Source organism: Schistocerca serialis, chromosome 9 (genome assembly GCF_023864345.2).
Source record: "Schistocerca serialis cubense isolate TAMUIC-IGC-003099 chromosome 9, iqSchSeri2.2, whole genome shotgun sequence".
NCBI lineage: Eukaryota > Metazoa > Arthropoda > Insecta > Orthoptera > Acrididae > Schistocerca > Schistocerca serialis.
The window spans coordinates 511725748-511746601 of record NC_064646.1 but is presented as its reverse complement, the minus strand read 5'-3'; positions in this window follow the sequence as shown (position 1 = coordinate 511746601).

Here is a 20854-nt window from a genome sequence, read left to right as displayed (position 1 = left end):
TACCTTGGTTGGTAGGTGGCCACATCTGTGGATTTGTCATTAATATTTGAGACTGCAGGTGGCACTTCTTCATTCCTTGCTCTCTCTCTTTTTTTTTTTTTTTTCATATTCAGCGGTTCGTAATTGCGACCTCTCACTATGATTTGGAATAGTTCAGTTTATAGTTCCCACACATATAAGGTTTCAATTTGTTTGAAGTTAATTCTACTGTCCATTAAATTCTTTATTTCACTTGGATGGTGGTCAAAGATTTTTAAGACTGAATACCTGACTTCTTGCTGTACCACACTAAAGCTGTACAATAGACATTGTAAATCATTTCTTCTTCTGTTATTATATTTACTAATGTTGTGATTACATTTATTAATGTTACTGTTGTTTTCAAACTGTGATTGTTGCCAGCATACTTCATAACATAGAAAGTATAGTGTGATGCTGCTATCAGTATGCTCAATTGCTTAAAAATATCGCACATTATCGTTATTATATGATGCTGTACAACAAGACTTTACTTTTTCCTCAATGATGAGTTATGTCAGAATATGATGCCATAAGACATGTGAATGAAAATAGGAAGAGTAAGTAAACTACTTTTCATTTTCATCTCCAAAATTAATGTCTTGCCCTACCAGTAGGCTGGCTGCTGTGGCCGAGCGGTTCTAGGCCCTTCAGTCTGAAACTGTGCGACCGCTACGGTCACAGGTTTGAATCCTGCCTCGGGCATGGATGTGTGTGATGTTGTTAGGTTAGCCAGGTTTAAGTAGTTCTCAGTTCTAGGGGACTGATGACCTCAGATGTTAAGTCCCATAGTGCTCAGAGCCATTTGAACCCTACTAGTACTACAAAATCTCAGTGAAGTGGGTAGTTCCAAAACTAAAATACACTGAAGAGCCAAAGAAACTGATACATCTGCATAGTATAGTGTAGGGCCTCTATGAGCACACAGAAGTGCCACAACATGACGTGGCATGGACTCGACTAATGTCTGAAGTAGTGCTGGAGGAAACTGACACAATGAATACTGCAATGCGGTCCATAAATCAATAAGAGTACAAGAGGGTGGAGATCTCTTCCAAAAAGCATGTTCTAAGGCATCCCAAATATGTTCAATAATCTTCATGTCTGAGGAGTTTGGTGGCCAGTGAACGTTTTTAAACTCAGAAAAGAGATTGTAGAGCCACACTCTGGCAATTCTGGACCTGAGGGGTGTCAAATTATCCTGCTGGAATTTCCCAAGACCGTTAGAATGCACAATGGGCATGACTGGATGCAGGTGAATGCTTATGTACGTGTCACCTGTCATAGCCGTATCTAGAAGCATCAGGCGTCCCATATCATTCCAACCGCACAGGCCCCACACCATTACGGAGCCTCCACCAGCTTGAACAGTACCCTGCTGACTTTAAGGGTCCGTGGATGCATGAGGTTGTCTCTATACCCACACATTTCCATCCGCTCGATAAAATTTGAAACTCGTCCGACCAGGCGACATGTTTCCAGTCATGAACAGTCGAATGTTGGTGTTGACAGGCCCTGGTGAAGGCGTAAAGCTTTGTGTCATACAGTCATCAAGGGTACATGAGTGGGCGTTAGACTCCAAAAGGCCATATTGATGATGATTTGTTGAATGGTTTGCACACTGACATTTGTTGATAGCCCAGCATTGAAACCCACAGCAATTTGCAGAAGGGGCACTTCTGTCATGGTGAATGATTCTCTTTAGTCGTCTTTGGTCCCATTCGTGCAGGATCTTTTTCCTGCCACAGCTGTGTTGGAGATTTGATGTTTTACTGGATTTCTGATGTCATGGTACACTCATAAAATGCTCTTACGGGAAAATCCTCGCTTCATTGCTACCTAGGAAATGCTGTGTCCCATCGTTGCTGCGCCGACTGTAACACCACGTTCAAACTCACTTAAATCTTGAGAACTTGTCATTGCAGCAGCAGTAACTGATCTAACAACTGCGTCAAACACTTGTATATAGGTGTTGCCGACTGCAGCACTATATTCTACCTGTTCACATCTCTCTATATTTGAATATGCTTATACTAGTTTCTTTGGTGCTTTAGTGTATATTTACAAGATGCTAAAAGTGGGTCCACTGTGAGACTAGTATCTTGTTGAAGCTTGAAAGCACTGTAAACTCTTTGCCCATTGTCTTTTTGTTGCATTGCAGCTGAGGTACTGTGTCTGGTGCACTACAATGAGAATTTGACTATACAAGACTTTCCGATAGCTGTCAAGATGACGTGAAAATTCTACGCAATTGTCTATGGGTGAACATGGAGAGCATGCCACCCTTGAGACATTTTTCCTACAGACTCAATTTCTGAAAAAGAAGTCACTGGAATTCTGAATATATGAAAATATGCCAAAATTTGGTCCAACCTTACAAGTGTTGAGGATCTGCCCTAGCTTTGAGAGAGAGGGGAAAATTTTTCTAGTGATAATATGTGAATATTTCTTTGTGTATAATCTCCTCAATCTGTGTTTAGGGTATCTAGCCCTTCTATAAATTTTAATAATTCATTAATGTGATACCAAATAAGCAAACCTAGCCCAGCTGTTTGATGACTAGCTGACTTAAGGAGATATCAGTGTCCCAGACCCAGACATAGATGCTGCCTTGCAGAAATGGTCCTCATGGTAGCGGTCGGCTTCTTCTGAGTTTGCTGTGGCAGCTGTCTATGAAATGTGGCATTCTGCCACTGCCTTCGCTTGCTTCACTACACTGTGACCAGAATACACCACATGGGTACTGTGGCCTCTAACTCTTTCAGTGTCTCAGGCAGAATGATATCTGGCAGCTTTTCAGGTTAGTGCAAAACTCACATGCAGGATAAGTGAGTGTGGGATATTTATCATGAAATGTCAGTTACTTGTTCTTGAAATTTTGAATATTTTTAGCCACATGTCAGTATAAAGGCATTGATTGTGTTGGTAGCTCACATCTGAAATATTTTTTAAGCAAGTTTTAATGCTTGCATACACAATATTGCCAAAACAATGAGTAATCAACAAAATACAGAAAATGTACTTTGTGAAATAAAAATTATAATTAGCTGTCCTCCCCATTATAAAAAAGAATAATTCAACAAGAAAAAAAAATTTCTCTCCTTAGTCGTACCATTTATAAGCTCTGTGATGTGACCCAGAGAAAAATGCGATACCTTTTAGCTGGTGTGTATCTGCTGTTTATGTAACCATTGAAAGTCAGCACAGAGGGGGTTAGCACAACACAACTCTGGTGTTGATATCGGCTTTCCCAAACTGGTTCCATCACTATGTAATATGAAAATGAAATGGAGTTGGGCAGAATATGTAGTAAGAAGACTGGATCCTAGAAGGACCAAGGAAGTTCTTCGCTGGATTCCAAGTGATATGGAAAGACTGGAGATAATGATCTCGTCATGTGTGAATAGATGATGTGGGCAGGAGTACCATGAATGTTCGAACATACATTGGCTACAGCAGTGCTATTAATTGTAAAAAAAAATTATATTGGCGCATTTATTTTTGTCAAAAACATTGGAGACAAAGGTTTCAAAATGCAACAAAAATTGGTGTTAACTGCCTCAGACTGGAACACAACTGTATCAAAAACAAGTACACACATTACTACAGAGGTGTGAAAATTATTAGACTCAAGGTTATTTTTTCTTAAAATTAATACATTTTACAGTTTAGAAGCATTTATTTGCCAAATTAAAATACATTAGTACTTTGTGTGCATGCCTTTGTTCTTAATGAGCGGTTCAACACGTCTTGGCATTAGGTTTGTTTATAAATAACTCATCTGCTACCAGTCATGATTTTCTTTATTTTATTTTTCTCACAACGCGTTTCGGGAAATGATTCCCATTATTGAGTGTGTTTTTTGTGTTTGTTATGTCATTCGTATGTGATGTTGTTGATGTGTGAGATTCTGCTTCATTTCGTTGACTTCACTGCAATATATAAGAAACATGTGATTTTTAGTTGGTTGTTGAAGTTATTTGTGAAATTTAGAAGAATTTGTGCTTACAGTTTCCTTATGGTTCATTTGTGCAGAGTCTCACACACGCTAAACATCACACACAACTTTGTGCACTTTTAAACATTGAAAACATTTTACATAAAAAAAACAGTTACTCAGATGCTCCTCAGCAGAGATGACACTATAGGTCTTCCATAGAGTGTGATATGCTTTTGTACAGAGGTTATTTACCTTAACAATTTGGTTCATAATTTACTTACGTCTATTTTACAATTGTGCTTATTTCTATGTGTTACTATTTTTATTTAAGTATACTATCGAAACATCTGAAGAAATTCACTGATTCACTTTCAAGTTTTTCATTCAGTATTTTATCTTCATATTTTCTGTAATGTGAATATATCTCCAGTTCTTCTAGCAAATCCATTTTATGTCCTTTATTTAGTCGGTGGAGTACTTCAACATTTTGCTCTATTTTTCCAAATGGATCTCCTGTATTGTGTACATGTGTTGCTATGGCTGATGTAGTGTGTCTGTTGTCTTTTATGTGCTCTGTGTACCTGGTGTTGAAATGTCAGCCTGTTTGTCCTGGGTAGAACATGGCGCATTCCTGGCATGTGACCTTGTATATTCCAGAGTCTGAGTATGGATCATGCTTACACTTTATATTGTGAATTAGTGTATGTTGTAATGTATTAGATGTAGAAAACCCAATTTTTACTTTGTGATTTTTGAAAATATTTGCAATCTTCTGTGATACATTGCCAATGTATGGGATACTAGATAAACATTTGGTTTTCTCTTTTTCTTCTGTGGTGCAGTTTGTACCTGGTGCTTTTTCACTTTGTCTAGGATTGTGTCAAACCATGGAAGCATTGTACCCATTGGCATCTGCAATCTTTTTCACTGTGTTTATTTCTTGTTGCACGTTTTCTTGGTTCAATGGTATTTTAGTTGCCCTATGTAGCACTGACCTGTAAGCTGCCTGTTTACGGGTATTCGGGTGACATGAGGTTGCAGGGATTGTGGTGTCAGTCATTGTGTTCTTCCTATGAATTTTTAATGTGCCTGTGTTGTTGTCTCTTGTAAGATTTAGGTCCAGAAAGTTGATGGTTTTATTTTGCTCATGTTCCACTGTAAATTTTATTTTCTCATGTAGATTATTGAAGTAATTTAGAACTGTAGGAGTACCTGTGTAACGGTTTTTTTTTATGTAAAATGTTTTCGATGTTTAAAAGTGTACAACAAGTTGCATGTGATGTTTAGTGTGTGTAAGACTCTGCACAAATGGACCGTAAGGAAACTGTAAGTACAAATTCTTCTAAATTTTGCAACTAACTTCACAAAAAAAAAAAAAAAAAAAAAAAAAAAAAAAAAAAAAAAAAAAAAACCAACTAAAAATCGCATGTTTTCTTATATATTGCAGTAGACAAAATGAAACAGAATCTCACACATCAACAACATCACATAGGAATGACATAACAAACACAAAAAACACACTTGATAATGGGAATCATTTCCCAAAACGCGTCGTGCGAAAAAGAAAATTGTGACTGGTAGCAGATGAGTTATTTATAAACAAACCTATTGTTTTCACAGTCACAGGCTTTCAGAACCATTTAAAAGGGATCAAATTAAAAAAAAAAGTCTTGTTTCTCTGAGTCTTGAGCATGAATTTTTGACATCATCTTGGTTTCATATTTGTCAGAGTTTCTCCATGAGTTGCAACTTCGTTGTAATGTTCATCTTCCTCAACTTCTTCTTAACAATTGCCCACAGATTCTCTAAAGGGACCATATCTGGACTATTTCAAGGCCATGGCAACATTTCTACATTATTTTCAGCTAAGAACTGTGTAACTGATTTAGCTCTATGACACGGTGCACCATCGTGCGTGAACACGATGTCACCATCAGGAAACCATTCCTTCACCTGAGGGAAAAGCCTCTTTCCCAAAACTTTCCTGATTCGTAGTGCCTTACACAATGTAAAGTCAGCCAGTACCCTTTGTTGATATGGCAGTCCACACCATAACAGACGTGGGATGTTTTACAGTTTGCACTATACAAAGCTCAGAAAACTCTTCGTCAACCGTTCTTCGGACATACTGTCTAATTTCTTCACATATGGAGAATATTGACTCTTCAGAAAAGCAGACCTGAAAGGAATAAAGCATTTTAATCATAAAAAGTCTATAATTTCAGATGTTACGTGCTCATATGAACTATACTGTACATAAGAAAATTTCTCCACGTCTTTGTGGAATATTTTCTTGAAAACATTTATTCATTTTCCAAAAGAAATTTTCTCATACATATTCTCAACTGCTTTAAATAAAGTTTATTTACCTTGCTCCAGTCCTCCCCAAACTTATTTCTAACTTCATGAGCCCATTTAAGCCTCTTTTCACCCATTGCAGGAGTAAGTTTTGCTTTTTTTCATGGACAATGAGCTGGAAGCCCTGGACTAATAAGCTTTCTGCAGAATGTGGAAGTACAAACATCGACTCTATAGTTCTCCAAAGCCTTCTTTAAATCTTGACTGTTAGTGCTTCTGCTGTCGTTCACCATCTGGACAAGTTTGTGTTGAGCTCTAGGGGAAAGTTTGCACTTGAATCCACACTTTCCTCAACATGCTGGTCTGAAATTACGCCATCTTTCTCTGCCTGGCTAATGCAGCTTACAGATTTTGGTGAAATCTGTAATCTGTTTGCTGTTTCTCACTGTAAATACTGTTTTTCTTTGAGTAACAGATTTATTGTCGCAACTTTTCATGGTGAAATATCACTTTTTTGATCTATAACCAACAAATACCTGACAAACAAAAGAATTATCCATAACAATAAAAATATTTATATTTTATGGCTAAAATGCAAGTAGAAATATGCATTAGTTATTGTTTAAGGATACATTATACATAAAACCAACCTTAAGAATGTGCCAGCTGAATTGAACTGTCTCCAAAACAGCTGCAACCATGCAATCTTTGCCTCAACTATAACACTTGACTGCTTAGGGAGTGCTGCCAACATTGTTAATAGCAGAGTACTGCCAATATCAAATGTAAATGTTAGAATACCGATGGAAGTGAGCGAAAATGCCAATATCACATGGCTGAATAATTCTAGAGTGAGAGGAACTAGGAAATATCAATATTTTCATTTTGAGTCTAATAATTTTCACACCTCTGTACACCTCTCACATTGAGAGAATTATAATGAAGAATTGTGTCAACAATTTCCATATAAACAAAGAATATATCTGAAATTTTTTTTGTTGAGTATTAATATGTCCTATACAAAAATTTGCGACATTTTGTGTTTAAACAATTGCCTTTAACATATGTGAATTGTAACTAAAATATTTAAGCATTTCAGTTGCCTCCCTTTACAAATGTTCAAATTCTGAAGTATTACTAATTTATCCACAAAGATGTCTTTAAAATCATGCTAAAGATTGTAAAATTTTGTAACATTTTTCTGTCTTTGTACACTTGAAACTACAAAACCGGCTGACTGAAATGCATATAAATGAAGTTTTGATCTGAATGATTTCATAATTTAGTGTTCGAAATGGGAAGATGAACACTGTCATCTGCTGTTCATTAAATTACTTGAAATGATAGAAAACAGTGATTAATATGTGCAACAGATGAAAGTCAATGTAATAAAAATACTATGAATCAAATATACAGCTAAACATATGATCATATAATACACTTCCAAAGTGTATCACCTACTTCTGTTATCAGGTATTTTATTGTCCAGTTCTCCTAAGAAGCAAGTTTCATCTCGGTGTGTACACCTGAAGACTGTAATGCATAGAGAAATGTAGGAGGAGATGGATATCAAATGGCTGAAGCATTTTCCACACTAAGAGTCAGTATGTAAATGATGCCAATTATAACAGATCAAAAATGTGCCCATTTTGAAATACTTAGAAGAGTGGGAGAGTTATGTAGATTTACACCAAGTTGGGTAGGCCTACACAGTGCCATAGGCTAATGTACTCAACATGATGGGAGTACTCATTTTGACAGGCCACTGGGTAAGATGCATATTTATTTTCATACATTATTTCACAATATTCTCCACCAAATTAATTACCAGCAAACAACATCTGAGAAGAAGCACCCACCATCCTGCAAATGAATGCTGAAAATGGGTGAAGTCAGCACCAGGTTCTTGAATATCTTGTACAGTTATTGTATCTCACAATGGGTAACAAATGCCACAAGAGTAACCAAACACTCATCTTCAATAATAGACCATATTCTAACAGATATTAACCATAAATTCTGTGAAGTAACTGTTAAAAACCTTGGGATATCAGACCACTTTGGTCAAAGTGCAAAACTTAAAATATCTACAAAGTTACAAGCAAAAGTGCTTAGCTACAGAAGGGTTTTTTTCTAAATCAAGAAGGTGTGAATTTACAACACAGATGACTGGTCAGAAGTATATTCAGGAACACATGTAAATGGAAAAATTCAACAAATTCATGACTATATTCAAGTTAAAATTTGAGGAAACATTTCCTAAAGTAGTACATTCTGATGGGGGATCGAGTAGGAAGACTTGGGTAACAAAACGTATCAGAAAATTCCTCTGAAACACTCAAATATCTGAGATGTATCAAAAATGATAAGAGTGACCCAGGCTTCTTACAGTTTTTCTCAGGTACGAGAGGACATACAGAAAACTGTTGCAGGAAGCAAAGATAATCCAAAATGAAATGACCATACAGAACTCGAACAATAAAAGCAGAGCCGTTTGGAATATAGTAAAACAAGAAGCTCGTAACTCAAAATCAAAGCAGATGAGCATAAAAATTAGAAATAAAGGTAGTTTAATAGATAATCCTAAGGGCCTGGCAAACTTTATAAACAACTACTTTAGTAATATAGCAACAAAACTGCAAGAAAAGCTTCCTAAAACACAATACACAATGTCAAAGAACTAAGTATCCCACACAATGCTACTGCTACCCACCAATAGAGAGGAAATCAGTAGCATTGTACATAATTCAAGAGTAAATCACCCACAGGTTTAGATGAAGTTCCAATGTGTATACTAAAAGACTGCATTAGCAGCATAAAAGAACCCTTAGCAGACATTATAAATGAGTCGTTCTCATCAGGTTGCTTCCCTAATTATCTAAAGCACGCAAAAATTCTTCCCATACACAAAAAGGTGATACAGAAAATACAGAGAATTACAGACCAGTTTCTTCTTTTTCAAAAATAATGGAAACTATTATGAAAAACAGACTTATGGACTACTTAAACAAATACCAACTCCTATGCAAAGAACAGTTTGGTTTCAGGACTGGAAAGGGAACAGGAGCAACTATAGAAAAATTTACAAGAGTAGTTCTAGAAGCCCTACATAAAGGAGAACAAGTAACAGGCATTTTCCAAGATCTCAGTAAAGCATTTGATACAGTTGAACATGAAATACTACTAGGTAAACTTGAAGCACTAGGAATCAGGAAAGGGAACAGGAGCAACTATAGAAAAATTTACAAGAGTAGTTCTAGAAGCCCTACATAAAGGAGAACAAGTAACAGGCATTTTCCAAGATCTCAGTAAAGCATTTGATACAGTTGAACATGAAATACCACTAGGTAAACTTGAAGCACTAGGAATCAGGGGGGTTGTAAATAAATGGTTTGGATCTTACCTTGCGGACGGGGTGCAGAGGGTGGAGATATCTCAAATTTCAAGTAGCTCAAATTATTTACTGAAACATCTTTCAGATGAAGAATATTTGAACATTGGAGTACCTCAAGGGGGTGTGTTAGGCCCAGTACTATTTCTTATTTATATTAATGACTTCCCACAGTGGGTAATACAAGGTGAAACAGAGTTATTTGCTGATGACAGCAACATAATAATTACAGACAGGACACCAGAAATGTTCAATGTAAAAGCTGAAAAGGCACTTATGGCAGTTCACAACTGGTCAAATAACAACAAAGTAACCCTTAATGTGAAAAAGTATAATAACATAAACTTCTATATAAAGAAAAAAACCGAATATGACAAAACTTAAAGTTCAAAATGAAACCATAGTGTGTGTAGCCAGCACAACATTTTTGGGTATGTATGTTGATCAACAATTAAAAAGGGATGAACATATTAGGATGCTTGGGAAAAAATTAGCGCAGCATGCTATGCCTTACGAATATTAGTCACTGTGTGCAATGGTTCATGCCATAGAATGACGTATTTTGTACACATACATTATATAATAAGTTATGGCATAACATTCTGAGGTGCAAATGCCCAAAATGTGAAATATGTGTTCAGATTGCAAAAACGAGCTATCAGATTAATGAGCAAGAATCACAAAAGAGCACACTGCAGTGAGCTATTTAAAAAATGGGGTATTCTGACAATCCCAAGTGAATATATCTTGCAAGCTACAGCTTTTATTCACAAAAATATTGAGCAATATTTAGCAAACACTTGCATACATGATCACCAAACCAGAAACAGTAATTGCTTGTATCTAGTCAGAATGAATTAAAACCCAAACCACTATGTTCTACCAAGGTGTCAAGATATACAATAAATTGCCAAAAGAAATCGAAAACATAAAGGAACGCTGTAAATTTAAAGCATTCCTTAAAGAATATTTATTAAAAAATAGTTTTTACTCAATTAGAGAATTCATGCAGCATAAAATTGGCATAAATAAATAATCAGGTTAATCAATTATAAAGTGGACATTCTAGATTGTAATGTACCCATACAGGTGCTGGAGGAGTCTTGTGATCTATTTCTTTTAATTGAAGCAGGTTCTTCTGCAATATGTAATTCAATGATAAATTGTGTGTGTAATATACATATATTTATTATGAATTTATTATATATAGCTTGTATTTCATTATCTTATGTGACAGAATAATGTACATATGTATGTATAATGACGACATCCATACAAATAAATTTGTTTACGGATGAATAAATGAATAAATAAATGGTGTATAGGCATATGTAATAGGAACTGTTATCGCCTTATCTTTTTCATTAGTCACAGTGATTAGCAAAAAATCTGGTTCTCAGACAAATGTGTATTGTGTAACCATCTTAACATTGCCTTAAAGACCTCATCAACATCTAAAAGAAGCAAACAACTGGAAATCTGTTGGTGATATGTCTGTGTTTTAGGGTGAATGTTTTAATCTTTCAAATTTCATATCAAATCCTCTTTCACTCTACAAGCCATTTTATGGTTTGTGATGGAGAATACTTCTGGTGACAAAATCTGTCAAGTGGATGGATAAAAATTCTATTCACCATGTAGCGGCAGAACACACAAATAAAAGACCAGTGGCTCCTTCTAATTCTGTGTGGTAAGTCTCCTCTGACCGACAGTTCTCAGCAACTTTCCCAAAACTACCCCTTTTCCTACACTCTTCTTCCTTCCTCTTCAACCCTTCTGCCTAAGGAAGAAGCCACTTGTTCTAAGAGTTTGCCAGTCACAACAGTCTTTTATGTGTGCGTTTTGCCACTGCTGGGTGAGTAGATTTCTTATCTATCCAAGTAAATAATTTTATCAATAATTGATTGTTTTCATGGTTATATTAGCAACATCTGTCAAGGATTTACTGGTGGTCTTGGGATAAGTCTGATGAATATCTTACTATATTACAGGCAGCTTTGTATTGGTTCGGGCTCAAAATATGTGATCGTGTGTCTGAGCTCAAAGGAGCTCATGTTACTGATAAAGACTCTTACAAGCTTGGGAGTTAGATGAATGGCAGTCTGACTTGGACACTAGAAGAACTGTGAGGTGGGTTTACAGCATATACCCACGCATTATGAACAGCTTCCGAGGTACGGTGCACCTGTTAACAGGTCGTGGTCCGTATCCCAAAAATCTGCATCGAGCAGGATGTAGTAACACACCAGTTTGTGCACGTAGAGAGAAAGGTTCTGCTGATCGTGTCATTTTCAGTTGCCCTCATTTCCAGGAAACTGCAAACAATTAGAATGTGATCTGCAAATAATTCTAAGTTACTGAAACTTATGAATTACTTAATGTGATTGCAAATCAAACACTTAGAAGACAGCTGCTCAACTTTTAGTTTATAAGATTGAGTGGATGTGCTGAATACCAAAATAACATCAACAGATCACAAGATCACAAATAGAATAAACCAGAACTCCAACAACAAGCTTTCCGAAGGAAAAGAAAAATCCTGTAAACGTGGGCTCTAAAATGCACATTTTACAAGCTGTGAGCACGTGTTCATTTTTGCTTATGTGAAGTATATCTCATCTACTGAACATATACCCAAATAAGTCTAAGCTTTTAGTAAACACTTACTAGAGATAAAATATAATTAATATACAAGTTCCTGAGGGTAGCATTTTAGGACTGATACTACCCTGAGGAAGTCCTATATTAGTGTATTTTGGTTTTGATAAGGGTTTTACATAGTTGTAGCTTTATATATAATATAAAATGATGTACCTATATGTATGACCTGTTTAGACTTTCTAGATAACATGACTACAATTCATGGCAATAGGTTGAATTGAAATTGAACTGATATCATCATCTTGCTCCTCCCTTCCCTGTTCCATTCACAAATGGTGAATGGGAAGATCAGTTGTCAGTAAATGTCTGTATGAACTCTAACTTCTCACAGTAATTTCAGGAGACATATGTAGCAGCAATTAATATGTTGCCTGGCCCTTCCTGGAATGTACAAGCTTGGAATTTCAATAGCAGGCTAAGCTTTCCATGATGCACATACCTTCCCTTGTAATGTCTGCCACAGAGAAAAGTGGGACTACTCCACTTGTTCTTATACCACTCCCAATGTCAATATATTTTTATCTTTTCCAATATATTTTCATTAGTAGTAAATCTACAATTGTTGTTGTTGTGGTCTTCAGTCCTGAGACTGGTTTGATGCAGCTCTCCATGCTACTCTATCCCGTGCAAGCTTCTTCATCTCCCAGTACCTACCGCAACCTACATCCTTCTGAATCTGCTTAGTGTATTCATCTCTTGGTCTCCCTCTACGATTTTTACCCTCCACGCTGTCCTCCAATACTAAATTGGTGATCCCTTGATTCCTCAGAACATGTCCTACCAACCGATCCCTTCTTCTAGTCAAGTTGTGCCACAAACATCTCTTCTCCCCAATTCTATTCAATACTTCCTCATTAGTTATGTGATCTACCAATCTAATCTTCAGCATAGACACATGAAATAGCTAACTTCTTATTCAAAGTGTATTTCATTCAAATTTTGCTATTTACAGGGTAATTTTCAAGCTCCTGATTATATAATATAATAGTACACTGGTGTGTAAAACTTAAGAACAGTTGTAACTTCCACATGATGCATCACTGCCAAGTAACATAGATTGCTGAAATTTGAACCAGGCATAGAAAGAACTGCTGCAGTATAGCAAAGAAGGTAACTGAAAAAAAAAGCAACGAGATGAACTGAATTGACACTTCTGTTCAAAAACAATAATTACACTGAAGTCACTGCATTTTATGGTAGTCCTCTGGACATTACAATACAAAAGGTATTAATCTTAATAGGGCGTGTTTTCACCACGGACAGCAACGAATGCTCTACAATGCACAGGATGATTATAATTAAACTTAAATTTTCAAATTGCTGCAGAAATAACACCACTGGTCAGAATGACAAGTTACGTAAGCCCGTCCACCATGGCAAGGTCATATCAGATCGGAAGGGAAAAATCGGTTTTTAATTGTCCTGAGACAAAAATCTGCATAAAAAGCATCAATCACACTGGTTTTTAATCATCCTGAGTGGCCCCGGCTTATGCGTTGGCTTAAACCTTGACTGTTACTCTGCGTTTCATTTCCCGTGGTTATTGCGGTTATCCCATGGTTCTTCCTCTTTCTATGTGTGGCAGCAGTGGTGTGTATTAATATTCACACCTTGTACTATCTTTGGTCTGGTGTTATAGTTTCCGGCTAGCCGATGTGCAGCAGTCGGTCGGTTGGTGTGGATCAGCTAGAAAATCTCTGTGCGGAGCAGTGGGTTCGGCCCCACTGGCCGTCTCTACGCAGGGTCAGAGTGTGTGAGAGCTGTTCTGATTGCTATGAGGTTCATGGCTCACCGACCCAGGACATCACAGTAGAGTGGTGATTTAATTAGCGAAGCCAGTCTGTTCAGATTGTGCCATTGGTTTTCATGGTTAGCTGTTGGGGGTATTCCTGTGAGCAACAGCGAGTGTTCAAGTTGGTGAAAGTTTTGCAACCATCCGATGGAGTTTAACTGTATTTTGGTTATTTGAAGTCCAAGTGCACCAGCGGAATTTTCTACCTTGTGGCTGTTAGCATTCCGGTTACCTGCCCTGCCACTAACGTAAAATTCAGGCAGTGTCCTTTCCTCACCGTGTTGTTGCTGTCCAACACATGTGTGTAGTTTTGATATCTTATGCATATTTGGTTCTGGGTGGCTACGCCTTTTATGTTTTGGCTTTGGAGTTCCTCAGTTGACTGTCTCTTGGTTGGGTTGCCGGCGGATTGGACGTAGTTGAACCGACTACCTGTCTCCCCTAAGTGAACATTAATATTTCAAGTGCAGACCAACCCATGGAAACTTCTGAACGCTGCTGGCTGTAATGCCTTTTCTTATGGGTGTTTGATTGTGTATTATAATGGCTTGTAGCTGATGGTTTGAATTTGTATGCTTTTAGTTGGTTTTTAAATAATAGGCCTTCAACCAATTTAAAACTGAAAGTTCCTTACTTGTCAAGTCTTGCATTATTTGGGCCTTCAGCCTCATTTTAAATACTTTTGGATAAAGCTTTGGGCCTTCTGCCTTTTGAAAATTCATTGTAGTTGTGTTTTACAATCATTGGCCTTCAGCCGCTTTAAAATTTAAATTCTTTACTTGTTAAATCTTAAACTGTTTAGGACTTCAGCCTCATTTAAAAAAAAAAAAGCCTGACCTTCTAACTATAAAAATTTATTGTGGTTTTGTTTTGAATCATGGGCCTTCAGCCGTTTTAAAAGTAAAATTCCTTATTGTTAAGTCTTAGCTTGTTTGGAGCTTCAGCCTCCTCTTTAAAATTATTTAAAGATAAAGCTTTGGGCCTTCTGCCTTTGAAAATTTATTTTAGTTGTGGTTTTAAATCATGGGCCTTTAGCTGTTTTAAAAATTAAAGAGGTTGTACCCTTAAGCCATAACATTGTGTGACATATTCAATTGATAGTTAAGCTCAGAAATTTGCACTGTAATGTTTGGCCAACTAAATAAAGTTATATGTGTTTCAGTGGAAATGACAGCTGCTCATTTTTGGCCCCTTTCAACAATTCCAACTACCTGTTCTGTCCTGCAGATTTAACCAGGTGTTTCACTGAGGCCAAAAACTCCATAAAAAGCATCAATCACATCAGTTTTTAATTTCCCTGAGGTCAAAAACCGCATAAAAGGCATCAGTGAAATCGGATTATTAATTTGCAAGTGACTGGTGCAAAACATGTTCAATATGCTATCCACTGTTTTCTGCAACAAGTTGAAACTGAGAAACAGCACATTCTACAACTGATCGAAATGTTTCTGGGGTCACGTTCATAATGTGTTGTGGAATGTGTGCCTTCAATGGGGCTAAGTTTGCAGTCAGAACACTGAACAAAACATCTTTCAGACAGCACCATGATCAGGCATCACACGGATTAAGATCAGGTGATCGGGATGGCCTGGCTGTAGGGGAATGGTGGCTGATAATTCTAGCATTTCTTAAATGGCACTTCAGCAGCTGCTTAACTGGATTTGGAATGTGCAGAGGTGCACCTTCTTGCATAAAAATAATCCCATCGACACATCCACGCTAAGCTGGAATGACACGCTCGTCCAAACGTACTCGTAACGCTTACCAGTGACGGTACAGCTAACAGGCCCGAAGGCAATTCTCTCTTCGAAAAAATATGGCCCTATGATAAATGATGCTATAAATCTGCACCGCACAGTGACCTTTTCAGAATGAAGTACTTGTCGATTTGCGTGCAAATTTTCCATTGCCCATATTTGTCAGTTCTGTGTATTGCTATATCCTGTCAGATGGAAGTGGGCTTCATCTGTCCCCAAAATATTCCACAGGCAATCATTGTGAGCAAGAAATCCAAAGGTCTCTCTTCCTGGCAGATCGACAGGAAGCAACTCTTGCACACGGGTAATTCTGAATGGATAGCAAAGAAGTATGTTTTGTAGGATTTTACACACCGTGCTCACAGGTATATCCAATGTTTCGGCAATTCTCCACGCACTACACGTTTGCACACCGCCTTTCGTCTCCTCCTGCATTGCTGTGGCCACTGCCTCCACTGATGTCGAATCAATTCGGTTCCTCCCTCTACAGGTTGCACACGAAAAGAGCCTGTCTTTTCGAATTTCCAAATTATTTTCTCCAGACTCGCGGCAGTTGGTCTGACTTCATTTTTGTGGATGACAGAGTCGAATGCACTCACGAAAAGATGCACGAGTGGAAGAAGTATAGAGTCACAATAATGTAGACTGATGAGTGTATTGTGGTCAAAGATTTGGAGGTCATTACAACCGTGCACGTTTGCCTCCCCACCACATAACACCAGGATCACCAAAATGATCACATTTGACAGTGTTCTGCGGTGCATTACGTGTTCCCACACCTCTCCATATGAAGGTGTGTGGAGGCGCGATGTTGCACGGGCATACTGACATCCAAATCTTTGAACACAGTACACTTGCCCACCAATGTCATTGTGACATTTTATTCCTCCCCCGTGTTCATCTCTTTAGGGGTGTATTCAACAACAGATCAGCCCCAATTTCAATCCAAGTGAGCGCTGGGGTCACATATTGTAGCACCTCTACATGCACCGACTACCACCCAGATGTTGCTGACTGCGCTGCTGCAGGAGTGCGATACCCTACCACAGGGACAACTTACCAACCTCGAGGCCAGCACGGGTGCACATTACAGAGCATTCGCTGCCATCCATCGTATCGCATATCCTATTAAAAACCATGTCCCCCTTTTGTTACAAAGATGATCTGCAGAAAGGAAACATTGTGTGTAAACAAATATGAAGAGTATGAAAATCAAATGCAGCAGCTCGATGTACTTCATTTAACGTACCGAGGGGTGTTCAGTAAGTAATGCAACACATTTTTTTCTCGGCCAGTTTTGGCTGATAAAATGTGGAACTTGCTGCGGGACATTCTGGAATATTCCCACTTCAGCTCCTACAGTTTCAAAAAGTTCCAATACATGCTGGTGCTAGACACAGACTCCAAATGGTGTTTGTAATGGAGGTGTGCTCTGGGCAGGGAACCGTCACTGAGTTTCTTTTGTCGGAAAACCAGAGTATTGGAGATATTCGTAGGTGCTCGCAGAATGTTTACGGAGACCCGGCAATGAGTTGTTGGGCGAGACGTCTGTCGTCGTCGCAATAGGTTTGTGCAAACCTGTCCGATCTCCCACGTACCGGCCAGCCACACGTGGCAGAAACTTCTGCAAATTTGGAAAACATAGACACTCTCATTCGAGTGGATCACAATCGAACACTTCGCTGGACAACTGGACGCCTCTGTCGGTGGTGCCGAAACACTCGTCCGTCACTCGGGGTAACCGGAGGTGTGTACCCGGTGGTTTCCTCGTCAACTGTCAGAAGCCCAGAAATGGCAATGGAGGACCACTCGCTCATCTGTGCAGAACTGCTTTCGTATTATAAAGCTGATCGCGATGATATTTTGTCAAACATCTTCACGAGTGATGAAACCTGGGTTCATCACTTTGAACCAGAAACAAAACAGCAGCCTGTGGAGACTGGTGCCACATCACCTCTCCTCCATAGCAAATGTTCAAAGCTGCACCTTCAGCTGGTAAAGTCGTGATGACAGTCTTCTGGGGCTCTGAAGGGGTTATTCTGTTTGATGTCCTCCCTCAAAGTGCAATGATCAACTCTGAAGTGTATTGTGCCTCCCTCAGGAAACCGAAGAAATGATTTTAGCATGTCTGTCACTACAAAAATGTAAAACAAACATCTCCGTGACAATACAAGCCATATCACAAGTCTGCACACCTGAGAGGAGCTCACAAAACTTGATTGGACTGTTCTTACACGTCTACTCTGCAGCCTGGATCTCGCAACTTCTGACTTCAATCTGATTGGCCTAAATAAAGGTGCACTCTGCAGGAAGCAGTACGTAGATGCAGCAAGACCTGCTTTCAGAAAATAATTTGTTACTTTATTTACTGAATGCCTCTCATATGTTCATCAAATCAATTAATAGCAGGAGAACAATCAACAGGTTAATAAATTTAATAAAATTCTTGAATTACAATGATCCTGTGACAAAAAGCACAGTTCTGTATTGCATACTGGTATTCTATGTATATTTCATTAATCCAATCCATTAAGGGCCCCAAATTGATAAGCAAAACTCAAGAATTGGTTGAACAAGTGTTTTGTTAGCCACTCTGGATGCATTATATTTCCATAGTTACTGTCTCTAATGATTTCTCACCAATAATGTAATACTGAAATTCTACACATTTTCACATAAGGATGTCACAATTATTTGCATACAGGTTCCAGTGCAAGCACCCACACTGACTACTCCAGGATTTCCTGCATTTCAACATTCTGTAATGTTTCTATAGAAAAAAGCCTCATCTGTGAACAGACTCGAACAGATTCCAGTTTTATCCTCTAGATCAGCTAAATATACAATGGGTGTTCAATAAGTGTTCAACACATTTTTTTCTGAAAGCTCATTAGTTTTGTTCAGGATTGTAATATTCCATATTATTCCCTATTCTTTTCCGTACAAAATCCATTTTTCAACATAATCTCTTCAATGTGACGACCTTACTGGGACGGCTTGTGTGCCTGCATGGTACCACTCTACTGTCCAACATCGGATCCAATGTCTTTCTGCACCAATAACCTGCCCATTATCCATGAAGGTGCAAGACCTGGCCTGTAAGGTGGATGGTAAAGAACAGTCCAGTAAAGTTATGTGAGCTCCTATCGGATGAGCAGAATTGTGTGATGCCTTTAGTTATAATGAATCACCTGAATGACAGAATCCATATGTTCCAACATTGCAGGAGCCATAGCAACAGATAGGGGTTCAAAAGCTATGTTCTTTTGGTGGTGATGTATATTCACAACTACCAATAACCTGCCCATTATCCATGAAGGTGTAAGACCTGGCCTGTAAGGTGGATGGTAAAGAACAGTCCAGTAAAGTTATGTGAGCTCCTATCGGATGAGCAGAATTGTGTGATGCCTTTTGTTATAATGAATCACCTGGTTTCTTTTAACCTCCTAACACCAGGTGCAATTGTAATATTTGCTGGCATAACATTGAGGCAACACAGGGAATGGACTTATGTTCTGTACTTACTTCCTCTTCAGATCCTCCGATACCTGCAACTTGTGTGTGTGTGTGTCAGTTATATTGCACAAATTACCAATGACCAAAATTAGACAGAGCATGCTTATATCAGTTCTGACTGTTTGTGAATCAGCAAGATAATTATTGTCCATTGGGTGTGGTCTACATAGTTCCTACACTCAGCACTACATTTCCTGTGACACAACATGTAGACTTGCTACTCACAATGCCTCATACTGTCCGTGCAACATGTTGCAAACCTCTGTGAGAGAAAATGATGCCAACTACCACCCCACACTCTGGGGCATGGGGTTCTGGCTAGTATCTCTCAACATCCACAAATATGGCCTGATCACTACCCTAGCACAAACCTAAGTTCACATGTCAGACACACATCTGTGGTGTGGACGCAGCCCAAACTTGCTCGAGAAAGCAACACCTGAAGTGTAGCTCTAAGGTGTAGCCGATCACAACAGCAGAGTGAGACACCAGAAACGCCACCAACAAGTGCAAAAATGACTGAGCCTCAGGACGATAAACAAACTGTAAGGCCGCAATCTGGAGTAGCCAGCCAACTTCTCCCATATAACATTCAACCCGGTAGAAAGAAACAGGGGACATGGCCCTATGTGATCATTTCACAGTTATATTGTTTCCAATATAATTCCAATGAGTCTGCAGTCATTTATTACTTCCCTTTATAAATGTAATACCGTAAATGGGCAAATGTGGACATTGCACATTACGGTACAGTTCTCGCAAATTAATACCAGTGTCTTTCGATGGTGCTCACTATTAATAGATGGTAATCACATATCTCTTGCCTGACTGAGCCTGCATCAGCACCTTTGTTGACTTACGGTTTAATGTGGCATATGTCATGTATGCCAATCAATTTCTTGGTTTTGATTAATTCCAGTTCCAGTGCATTTTGGTGTGCGATCCTCTGTTTATGCATGGGTCCATTGTAAATAAAACAAAATAAAAAAAAATTAAAAAAAAATTGTGTCACAGTTGCTTTTGCTTATTTGAGAGTGGAAAGGACTTTATTAGAACTTTCTGACCAACATGAAACTTATTGCCTGACAGTTTCTTCCATTCCCTGGCCACCACCTGGATCTTATAGAAGGCTCAGTTCAGTATATTTTTATTTTGCTCTACTGTCCTTAGTAGGAAGCTGGCAACTACTCTTATGAGATATCTTGGCTGTCAATTCTGTAATATTGTAACTGGAGCCAGCATTGAGACATCATGGGACACCTCATTCATTACGTCCTGAAAATCTCTCCAGAAAATATCCCACATTGTATGCTACTTTTCACCCTGTATTCTAAATAAATTGCGTAGTTGCTTTATTACCCATTCTGGCTCACACGAATCGGGATGGTGCGGTGAGGTGTAAATAGATTGTGTCATATAGGGTTTCAATGTGTCATTCCATCATGCCGATCGAAACTGAGGATCCTTGTTTGAAATCATTT